A 12742-nucleotide genomic window follows, 5' to 3' on the forward strand; every position below is an offset into this window, starting at 1 on the left:
TTTCAGGAATGTAGTTGAAAGTCAGCCCTATGGAAAAGATCGCACTATTGGGAAACAGGAGTGCTTAGGCCATATTCAGAAGAGGATGGGTGAACGACTCCGAAGACTTGTTGCAGACAATAAAGGCAAGCTACTAGAAGATGGGAAGCCACTGGGAGGTAAAAACAGACTAAAAAATAAGAGAATTGACAGCCTACAAGTCTATTATGGTGCTGCAATTAGAAGTAACCTCAGAAGCTTGGACAGTATAAGGAAAGCAGTATGAGTTATTTGGTTTCATTACTTGTCGGCAGACACTACACCTCAACATGGCCTCTGTTCTAATGAATAGTGCAAATTTTTGAAAAGTAAGGAAAGTGGGGAAGCTTATACCCATAAAAATAATCTTCCTTATGAGGTTTCAGTGGCTATTAAACCTACTTTTAGAGCACTGGCTTCACCAGAACTCCTAGAAAAATGTCTGCATGGGAAAACACAGAACCCAAATGAAAGTTTCAATGCTCTTATTTGGAAAAGATGTCCGAAGACTGTATTTGTTTCCAATTTGGTGGTGAAGATTTCTGCTTTGGAAGCTGCAGTAGTGTTTAATGATAGGAATGTGGCAAGACTTCACATCCTAAGCAAGTTGGGCTTTACACCTGGAGTCTTCACTGAGTAGATACTGCAGATCATCGATAAGCAAAGAATCGCGAAGACAGAGACTTCAGTCCAGAAAATACAAAAAGTTGCTAGGAAAAGGAGCAGAGAAGCTGAAAGGGTTGTAGAGAATGATGATGAAGAAATGGAATATGGATGTGGGCAGTTTTAGCTAAGGTATGATATATATATATATATATATATATATATATATATATATATATATATATAATCCAAACTTTAAAATGATTTTTCTGCACCTTAAGGTTTTCTGCTTTCAGGAACACATATATCAGAAACTACTGGAAGGACTGCAATGAAATTTGGCACACCTATTCTTTTACTTTGAAGCAATATTTAAGTGGAACAAAATTTTAATCGAGATATTATACGCAGTTTTGTGGTTCATAATGTATTGAAAAGTTTGCTTGTAAAAAATTTTCGAATCCAAAGTATCACAGAAACTAATAGCATTAATTTACCAAAAAGTTACTGCACATAATTGTTCACCTACTACTGTAGATTATTTTACCATTAAAAAAATTTGCCAAATTTGCCTCGAAATTATGAAAAAGTGTACCTTACAATAATAATGCAATAAAAAATTCAAAATTATCTCACTGCATTAGATTGTTATTAAATATTCTGAATTTTCGTCAAAATTCATATTAGATCTCTATACATAAGTGTGCAAAATTTCAATGAGATTGAACCAAAAATGGCAAAGATATGGATTTACAAAAATATCAGTGCAAGACTGCCACCGTCTACCATTAATGTTGTGCTTATTCAGTCCTGCAGGGAGTTTGTACAGACGACAATAGGAAGATAGATATATTAGACGAAATAGTTTGTTTGCTATGTACTCATATAGTTCTCGTAAGATAAGTCACACAAAACTGGTCGAAGAAGAATATTGTCGAAACGCAATATTCCACACATATTTACACATATTTACTTGATTCAGAATCGTGAGCAGTCCTGTGAGAGTGGCGAAGCATTGATATGCTAAACAGAGGGCGTCCTTGATCATTTTTCAGCTACAGTAATATGTAATAGCTACAAAATAACACACATATCACAGTTATGGGTAATACAGTAATTAACGGTGTACCACTAGCTTATTGTTGACACCAATAACACTAGGAGCATGGCTGCGGGGTATCTGCCTATCTCTCAATCCAGAAATCAGGTCTACCGGTCCCAGCCTTAGGACCTAGTGAATCATTTTTGCCAATATTTGCGAAATGGCTATATACCATAACGTCGTAGTCCAAGATGTCAGAATTCAAGATGGCACTGGCGGGAAATTTAAGAAACTACCCAATGAGACATGCAACCAAAGCCCCCTAATTTACTGGGCCTTAAAGCAAAACAGCCAATCATAGCACAGTATATTTTCAGGCATTACAGAAATTGCACCATATTCGAGAATACGCGAACGACCTGAATTATTTATCGGTATACGCAAGGATATTCACAAGAAACCGGTATTTCGATGTAAAGAGAATCATTACACAAGCTTCATATGTGAATGTGTAAATTGGCACAACGTGAAAAGAATCCGAACTATCTTATTTTTAAACCACATTCAAAGTAACTAAACGACATGTATTATTTATCAGAAATACACACACACACACACACACACACACACACACAGAGAGAGAGAGAGAGAGAGAGAGAGAGAGAGAGAGAGACGACTGCGGCCGCCGCACACGTACTGCAGGGAACAGACAGACAGAGAAAGAGAGAGAGAGAGAGAGAGAGAGAGAGAGGAGAGAAAGTCTTCACTATCGCAGCACAGGAAATCGTACACGTCTGCAAATGATTTATCATGTCAGCAGCAGCCGCTACTGGAGTGACGTAACTCAAGGTAATACACGCAGAGGATGCTACCGCAGACAAACCAACACACCGGCAGCTAACTGCTGAAATTGCGTTCTACCATTTATGATTACGGGTCTATGTTTGGGATGCCTAAATAATTCCAATTTTACCATCTGGCCAGCAAAAGTCCCAGGTGAGACGCCCTGCAAAACCCGCAGGACAGGACAGGTAGTTCATGTTGTGGAAAGGGACCAAAACAAGTGGCTGTCAGTTACACTTGAACATACAACCTTTTATTTGATCAAACATTACAAGAGCCAAGAAAATTTAAAAAAAGAGAGAAAAACATAGCTTTAGTTTTGGAACTTAATTAGCGGCTGAATGCGCCGTACAATCTCATGCCTTTGCGCAAGACCACTTTAATTTAAAAACGAATGAAATCCAATAACTTAAAGCTAAACGAAAATCAAAAATTTAAAAGGCAAAGCTTATCATAAAACAGTTCCTTAATTAGGTTGAAGGCACAAAACATCTGATCCTTTAAGAGTAAAAAACTTAAATTCAAAATTGGCTGAAGGCCCAACACTTAAAACTCAGTAACATTAATTTTAAAAATGACAAAGGCTTTACGTAAAACGGTTCTTACATTAGGCTGAAGGCCCAAACCATCTGGGCAAAACAACCTTCAACTAAAAATCGACTAGAAGCCATACAAGAAAAAAAAACAAGAACAAACAAGAATAGACAGTACACCCAAGGGCAATCAGAAGTTCCAAGGGCTGGCCTGAAATTCTAACACTAACACTCGCTTCGCTGAGAAAGGCAGTCGGCCCAACCACTGTCGCTCCGACGACAACCCAACCAACAGACAGTCAACGGATCCACCGGCAAGATAACCTCCACTTCACCGACCAGCACACAACAGGGAGTCAATAGAACAGCGTAGAAGGTATTGGCGCCCACAACCAATTATAAATTGAGCTGTCAAACTGCACACCGTGCTGGACAGTGACAACACGATGAGGAAACTATACTGTCGGAATTTACGTCAACGGCCAGGGCAGGTAACCCGAACGTTAATGGCCACAAGGTAGAAGATTCCGCTGATGCACTTCAATTCAAATAACCACGTACAGTTAAACTCCACCGGGGGGTGGCTAAGATTTGCCAACTTGAAAACTCACGTTGTTGCTCGTGGGAATATCCCACCACCCGACAACGAACTCCAAACGGCACAATGTGAACAGTCGTAAGTTGCTGGTAGATTAAGTCAAAACTCAACTTTCATGTCGAGGATCGCTGAGCCACGAACCTTGTACCAATGGGAACACCACCACACACTCCGACATTGCATAAAGGTTGCCAGCGGGCCCGGCCAAACTGCGCGCCACGAAGATTTCCTCGCTGCTGTACGCAAACCGACCAACTGCCCACACACAGCCAAGCCGGAAACTATAAGCACCAGGCCTAAGATAGTCCAAGGTGCGAATATCGATACACACTACTGCGGTCACCCGTGGAAAGAGAGAGTAACAGCAAAAGCGCTATAACTGCGGGAGACTAAACACAGACTAGCAACCAAGGTTTATTCCAACGCATAGCACGAGGCAGCCACGGCTCACTGGGAATTAACCGGATTTTATAGGAAGCTGAGACAATGTCGCAGCTTGTGTAAAGCTACGACTATAAAAGCAAAAGTACGACTTGGTACAGCCGCCACAATTTCAATTGGTCCCTGGGGTACCGCAAATGATTGCTGCAGAGTGATCACACTGGTGTGTATCCTGGAAACTTTGAACTAGTATCATCGAATAATGGTTCTGCCTCCGGCAGTCATCGGAGAAAAATAGAAAAATGGCAAGCACACAAATCTGGAACTCTTCAAGACCAAAAACTGTGGCGACTTCAGTAATTATTGAGGGAATACCAAGAGAGAAAGAAGTATTGCTGTCAGACAAGTGCAAGCAACATTCGTGGGACTTTTTGACATTGTAAGCAACATGCAGATGGGTAGAAGATGGAAGACCAAAAACTGAAGGCATGAAGATGGTATTAGAACGCCCTCTTGAACATCGTGGTAGTGCTAACTCAGTAACATTAGATGTAGAGATTAGGTCAGAAGTATCATGGAAACAACCAACAATGCCGTGTACTATTAAATCAGGGTACAAAGCACGCAATATTGATTTGGCCTTCTGTAAGCCAAATAACTTTCATAATCAAAACTTCATGATTTGAATGTCAAAGTGTCAACTGGGGAAATAACTCAGCTAGTAAAAATGAGGACGAAATGGAAAGTTGAACAGGAGGAGATGGGTTCAAACTTATTTTTAATCCTAAAGTAAGATCATCATTTACTAGTGCAAATGACAGAGAGGGTATAAATCTGAGAAGATCTTTATCATTGAGAACATTGCTCATAGTGTTACAAAAACAGTAGAAGAACTTTTCTCTAGGGCGCAACAACATCTTATGTCTTGTATAGTGTCTGGAGTTGTCCGAGTAGAAACCGTACACTTCAATCGCCGTTTCAGCTGCAAGAAATTTAAATAAAACACTTTCGGCGAAGAACAGGATCTCGAAGTTGACCCAAAAACTACAAATAATTTGTCGCCCTTGTAAAGAAAACGTCAAGACAGCATATTCGTCGTGAATGAAGGACCCTATTTAAATATGGCGTCTATTTAAATCCACAGGAGAGTAAGTACACTGAAGATCCTTTCCCAACAGATACAATTGAAGTGGGAGAAAACCTACTCCGAAACGTAGCTGAATAAAGAAACGAGAGATGGACTAACTTACTATAAGATATGGACATAAAACAGAAGAGTTGAAGAGCGTGGAAGCTGATAAGAAATCTTAGCAATGTTCCTACCATTGAGTACAAACGTCTCTCCGAATCAAATTTCTCACCAGCTGCTGCCGAATGGCAAGAGAAGACAGAAGGCGACTAGGTTGAACCTTACGCGAATCTAGGAACTCCACTCTCATCTGGAGAACTGGAGCGCCAACTAACAGAAAATAAAGCAACGAGCCTAGATGAAATAGAACAAGTACAGTCTTCTGGTCAAAAAACTAGTGAATGGCTAGTGAGGGTGACGAGCAAATGTTGGGAAACATTTCAGATTCCCAAACTGTGGAGGAAAGCACAAGTAGTAGAGTTACTTAGGCATGGCAAAGAGTCTACTGAGCCGAAAAATTTCCGTCTTAATTTCTTAAGTTGCCATCTATATAAGTTATTTGAAAGAAAGGTTCTGTCAAAAATAGTATCCAGAATCGCTACAAAATTTACTCTGGAACAAGCTAGATTCAGACGAGGGAAAGCATGTTGTAGTCAAATACTAAATCTGACGCAACATACTGAAGAGGATTTTGAAACGAAAGAGATAACTGCTGCAGTTTTTGTTGAACTTTTCTCCTGCGTATGATACAGTAAACTACCAACGACACCTCAAGAAGGTTTACGAAGTAACAACTGACATTCGACTGAGTTATATGTTAAGAGGCACGTTGCAGAATCGAAGAAAAACAGATGGAGAAACCAAAAGAATGGATGACAAGAAGGGAGAGATTTTCCCTAATTTTACAATATGTACACAAACAACCAGCCTTACGAACTATAAATAAAGAGATTGATACATGTAGAAGACACTACCATTACTGCTCAAAGAAAAACATCTGAAGAGGTTGCAAGAAAACTGATGGGCTTTGGATACGTTGACGACTTACTGTGAAGAAAATCACCTGCGACCTAATCCAGAAAAACTCAACATATCCTACCACTTGGGCAATACAAAAACCTCAAGACAGGTGGTAACAAAAAGGAGAGGGTTAGACTACAACACAGCATCAATCCAAATCACTAGGGTAAGTGATAATTGAAACCCTCAGCTGCACAGGTTGCCAGAACTCTTGCGGGAACCGTCACCTTAGCTGGCGCGAGTAATAAGTGCATGGGCAAATATCTAGTAGGAATCTTAAGAATGTAGACTGTGGACTGTTGGGAATGTGGGTCTCACGGGGAGCGTGAAAGGGATAAGTCCCTGGAGTCGCGCTATTCATCTGTGTCCTCGGTGGCTCAGATGGATAGAGCGTCTGCCATGTAAGCAGGAGATCCTGGGTTCGAGTCCCGGTCGGGGCACACACTTTCAGCTGTCCCCCTCGAAGTATATCAACAACACCTGTCAGCAGCTGAGGGTTTCAACTAATTATTATTCATTCCAGAGAAGCTGCACGGTCATCAATGGTAACTGTTCTTTCGAGAACAGCTACTGTCTTCATATATAGTAAAATACAAGGGAGTCACCCTAAACCGTACACTGTTATTTAAATACTCTGCTGTGATCTAAAAGGAAAAATTTGTAAAAGGAACAATATTATACGTAAACTAACTAGTTTAACATCGGGAACTCAACCTGAACTTCTTCGAGCATCAGCAGTGGGACTGTGTCTTGCAGCCAGAGCCTATGAAGCACCAGTATGGGAGGCGTCTAGCCAATTCAGACAAGAAGACGTCACTTTAAATGACATTGTGAGGATTATCAACGCACGCCTGATTGCCACTTGCGGCCGTAGCTTCGTCAAATATCAGGCGAAATGTAGCCAACGAAATAGAAAGGGAAAAGCAGCAAACCGACCCATGGCACTTCATGTATGACCACCAAACAGCGCCAACTCGTCTTAAATCAAAGAAGAGCCTTATCCAACGGACAGTACCGCTAGACGGCCGACCTGAGACTCGCCACCTGTCTTTATGGTGGAACTCTTTAAAAAATACAAACTTGCAAGCCAAAGAGGAAATCACACATGGGCAGGAACTGCAGTGTAGTACAAGTAGAGCACTGAATGGACTATGATAAGTAGTAGCAAAGTGCAAGGTAAACATAGTTAAGTGGGGCTACTTTCAAGATGGAAGAAGACCAGTGAGAATGTGGAGAAACGCAGACACTAAATTTGATCATGTGACCACGGATGGTGGGTTTTTCTTTTTTTTGCGCAGCGGAAGTTCTATTTTTGTGCAATGACAAAGCCGTTAAAGCTGCAGAGTTTTGGTATAAGATAATTTAGATGTTCTTGTCCAGACACGGAAGGTAAACTCAGTAACTAGTCACTTTCAACTAAAGTCAGCCTAGTATTACAGTGAGTTCATGCAAGGGTAAAATATACGTCGTCCTGCAGTACAAAATATAACAACATTGCTTCAACTGACACACACAATAAATCAAGATGGTTCAAATGGCTCCGAGCACTATGGGACTTACCATCTGAGGTCATCAGTCCCCTAGAACTTAGAACTTCTTAAACCTAACTAACCTAAGTACATCACATACATCCATGACCGAAGCAGGATTCTAATCTGCGACCGTGGCAGCCGCGTGGTTCCGGACTGAAGCGCCTAGAACCGCTCTTCCGCAGCGGCCGGCCGATTAATCGAGAACAAAGCCGAAGGTATACTTCATAATCTAGCAACACTGAATTCAGCGTGATACAGACTAGCACTTACTGACATAAGAATGGTACCTCTGTGTACTTTTTGAGTCGGTATTGAGCTTTGCGGCTAGTATATGAGCACACAGACCTGCTCTCCTCAGGAATAGGATCATTGTTAGGTGGAGGACGGAGGAAAGTGCTGCTTAGGCTATCTGGGGCATTCGACATCACATAAGTCGATTCACTGTATGTGGCGCTTGGAATTACTAGATCGCATCACACATCGGGCTGCATGATACTGGCTGAAGGTGGGTAGAACTGAAGGAGTGTTACAGATCACTGGGCAGCACATAGAAGGTAGGCACCAACTAGAAACTGGCATCGGGACACTTGGCCAAAAGAGTGGGACGAGAATGATAAGAGCCGTCGACTTGATCATTTTTCCCCAATATCATGGAGCGGTTGTGGGTGAGTCATGTCAAACCGGAAATGCTTCGTTTTGTGACTGGACACAGAACTTATCCAACCCAAGCGACACGCATGCGTGGAAAGTTGCCATTTGTGCATACCACTACCTTGATATTCGACACCAACTGCATAGGATTTATTTTTAACGTTTTATTATGCTACTGAACCGCTATCTGCCTGTATACCCATACACGGCAATGAACTTTAACTGTCGTTCTTTCTGATTGAGAGAGATCGCTGGTTATGGGCGTCCGGCCCAATCCCTGTCCAGCATAAAAAACTCTAAAACTTCATCCTATGCAGCTGATGTGGACTTTCAGTCGGCATAAGGTTCCCGAAATTCACGCAACCTGAAAAGCACTATATGAATCAAACAATTACGCATGTATTACTTCTAAAAATGAATACTGAACTACAAAACAACGAAAATAAAATTCATGTTATACTATTAGTTTTTAAGAGATATTATTCAATTTTATATCTAAATTACAATTTCATTCTCTTCTATTTCATAAACGATCACTGAACTATAAAACAACGAAAATAACTCAAAATTCATGTTACACTATTAGTTTAAAGAGATATTTTTAAATTTAATATCTAAATTCCAATTTCATTCGCTCCTATTTCATAACGTTTTGGTACCCTCAAATACGACCATGTCCCGAATTGGTGAGCCCTTTGACCAAATTCTTGAATTTACAAGTTTATTTTTGCTGAGTAAGATTTTCATCCTTGCTTGAATGTCTGCGGATTGAAGCATTACTGTTATGGAAATCGATTGTGGTCCAGAACCCTTGAATACCATGTGCTTGGACGTCATCCATTTCATAGTCTTTAATCATTTAGTTTACATTGTTGTAAGTTTCATTCTTGCAAGTATTTGTTACTTTATCTTCGTTCTGTACATGTCCAAAGCTAATTACGCCAGCATGAATTAGATATATTAGGTAATCTTGAATCATACTGGCATTTGTGATGTTAACTGTGATATCAATCATAATTAACATGGCAATAAACAGCAACTGTGAGTAGCTTCAATTGATAAAAGAAACAGCCAGCCAGTTTGCCGGAAGTTTTATTTGAACTCCAGTGTTTTTTAGTTCTGCGTTCGTCTTTGTTGAATAGTCGTAACTATCTCACTTCAAGAGCTTCAGTGAATATTGTAGTTATAGCTATGGCATGTGACTAGAGCTGGTTAGCTCACGATTCATGTAACTAATTTTTATGGAATCTATGTATAAGCATGTACCACTGTAGAAGATACTCATACTAATACCGAAACCTAGATCAAGAGTAAATAAATAGACTTCTGGCAAGCGGTTGGTTGCTTATTGTTTCAATTTTTGGTCATAATTCCATTATGAATTTACCTTTCACTTTTTCATTCAATATTCATGAACAAGGTAACGAGTAAAGCGTGAAAATTTGCAGAAATGTTTCCACCTCTTGTACTTCTCTGAAATTGAACTTTTCTCCCACTGTATTTGTAACCATAACAACCTGTATTTTGTTGCGTACTTCATACTTAAACTTAGTAACTATTCAAAGACAGAATAGCCAGTAACGTGCGAAATACTTTAAAAATTAGAAAGAGTCTTGATTCACTGTACTCTTTTTCTCGATTCTGGGTGAGGGTACCAAAGAAAATACTCGAGACTTCTGTGAGAAGATACGTACAGAAACAAAATATATAATGGTGCTAGGCCAAACGATTGACACACACAGTGGTTACGGCAATAAACAGCCTTTTAAACACGCCGCTAACGGCAATCAAGTAATTTATAGCAATACAGCAAATTAAAAAAAAAATTAAATAAAATAAACACAGAAGCTAGCAGTACGGCAATAAACAATCTTTTAAAACACGCCACTAACGGCAATCAAGTAATTTATAGCAATACAAGAGTTTAAGAAATTTATAGAACATTAGTAAACAGGCTACTAAATTAAATACAGAACTTTGTTCATAAAGTACGGTGAGGTAGTGAAGCTACCAACACCGCCATTAAAACAAAATTAAACAGGTCTCAGCAAACACACGATAATTGCCAATAAAAGGAATGTATAATCTTGGAGGAATTAAAAAAAATTTAAACAAAAGTGTCCTGGAATATCATTAGAACATAACAAATATGACGGACCCGTGTAAGGCGGCCACAAATCACCCACTCAGGGATGCTCAGGCTAGACAGAATACTGAACAATCTAAATACGCCCGTAAACACAATTGCCACTCTCAGTCTGGTCACTGCACCGACTTTTAGCCAGCGAAAACTTGCTATAAGATGGCTTAACTTGCTGACAGAATTAGAGCTAACCTCAAGCAAGGAAACACAGTCCTGAATGAGCGACCACATGATCAACCAACAAGAAGCATGAATTTACTCATAACCCACGACAGAATAGCGAAACAATTAAACTGCCCTAAACTACACCTCCCATCGGACAGTAACGAGAGGAGGAGGAAAGGTCACTGTCTTCAATTACACCGGTGCCAGCGACAGGAAACCCGGTCACCGGAGGCCACAAGGCAGAAGAGACGCTAGCTACACAAAATTATTACTTAATGATTAAACCTTCCACGAACATAACTTGCAATTATGCTCGAACAGGCAGTACACGACCTACGATGGCAAGGATCCACACATCAGGCCGCGCACGCGTCGCCAGCGGACCCAACACGCCACGGTCACGGTGTGTCACCGGAGTTCACGTCTTCTCTGCAACGTTGACGGGTAGTGACCGCTCCTTCATGTTAGATGTCTCCTTTTAAACTGCAGTGTTGAAACGGAGGATTTAAAGAAGCTTGTTAACGTCCCACCCAGGCAAAATGAACAGCAACTACTCGTGGGGCGATTCTGTGTACAACCAGCACGCGGGGAGCTCATGTGTCAATGCGACCCACTCGTTACACACAACCGACATAAATCAGGTGGCGACTCGGTACAAACGACCACGCCTGCTTCGCGCTGGAAAGCCACACTCTGCCCTCCCGTGTCCACCACACTCACTCTGCGCGCAACGGCCCTACTTCCGCGCCACCACCCGAGGTTACAACCGGTCAAAGATCTCACTTCCTCCCTAGCAGTTTCCCGGAAGCAAAAACGCAGATATAGATAGCAGAGGAAAAAGACAACCAAGCAGCCACTTAATGTCAGACAAACATGTCAGGAGAAGGAAAGGAAAACCAATGCAATCTAAACACAAGGTGTAGCACGAGTCGATACACGGCTCAAGGATTAATGCTGTAATGCCTTTAGATTGCTTAAACTGTAGCACACTTGGAAAGAGTGCCAGAAAAAAGCAGGATGGAGCATTTCTACTGACTATTTCAGCAGAAACACGATGTCTGTAGGGTACAAAAGTGTTGCCGTAATCATATACCTGCCAGAACAGCGTAAAAGTAATTTAGTCAGCTTAAGTGAAGTGTTGGCATTGTCTACCGGTGCCGACGCAAACTCTGTTAGTTCCAGTTTCCGTGCACGCCTCTGAAAGCTAGGCTTCTGGTACCGAAATACTTCGCCGCTGGGCGCTGCATGCTAGAGGGACGATTAAGCCGCTACCAGTGAGTATACGAAAAACCCGACGTGGACGGCTTAACTGAAGTGTTTGCTTCTCTCCGTATGGGTTGCTCTGTGTAAAGTCTGGAGGGGAGCAAGAGGAATGCCGCCAAATCACTAGCAACTGGGCACTAACAAATGGTGTTCTCGTCACTAACAAGTGGGATGGTTGTTGTGTGGAAGGTTTCTTGACTACTCCGGATTGCACACAGTCACTTGAAAGAATTATTTGGGGTGACTGTAGCCAGTGCAGAGAACTGCCACAACGAGAAACCGTGTACGAGACGGGAGTTCTCAGGTTAGAAGCCAGCCACCATATGACGAAAAATTATCATCCTGCATGAATTGTCAGTCGATCATTGTGTAGGATTGCAAAATTTGGCACGCCAGTGACAAAGCCGATGAAGTGGAAGCTTCATTACCTAGGAGGACACAGTGAAGTAGACGAGAAACAGAACTGCGAACCAGCAGCAGCCGAGGAATCATTCAGGCAGTCGACAGTCAGATGGATAGTCGAACAGGGAAACAGTGTGTACATAGTGATGACAGAGATGTCAGTAGGAGAAGAGAAGCTGGTGAGGTGGTGAGAAGGCAGTCAGAGGAACAACGAGTTTGCTCCTGGAGGCATACCAACCAACAGTCGACTCAGTCTTCAGCGTTTTAGTCAGATCCCTTCATTCACGCCGACGTTTATCTCCGCATCGTAACATATCCATTTTCGCTACGCTTTGAACGGGCGAAAACTTTCAGTCCGCTACTTTGGTTTTTCAAATTCTGACTGCATTCTCTTTTCTGTCCTCAGCTTTCAAATATTA

Source organism: Schistocerca nitens, chromosome 1, assembly GCF_023898315.1.
Source record: "Schistocerca nitens isolate TAMUIC-IGC-003100 chromosome 1, iqSchNite1.1, whole genome shotgun sequence".
In the NCBI taxonomy this organism is placed as follows: Eukaryota; Metazoa; Arthropoda; class Insecta; order Orthoptera; family Acrididae; genus Schistocerca; species Schistocerca nitens.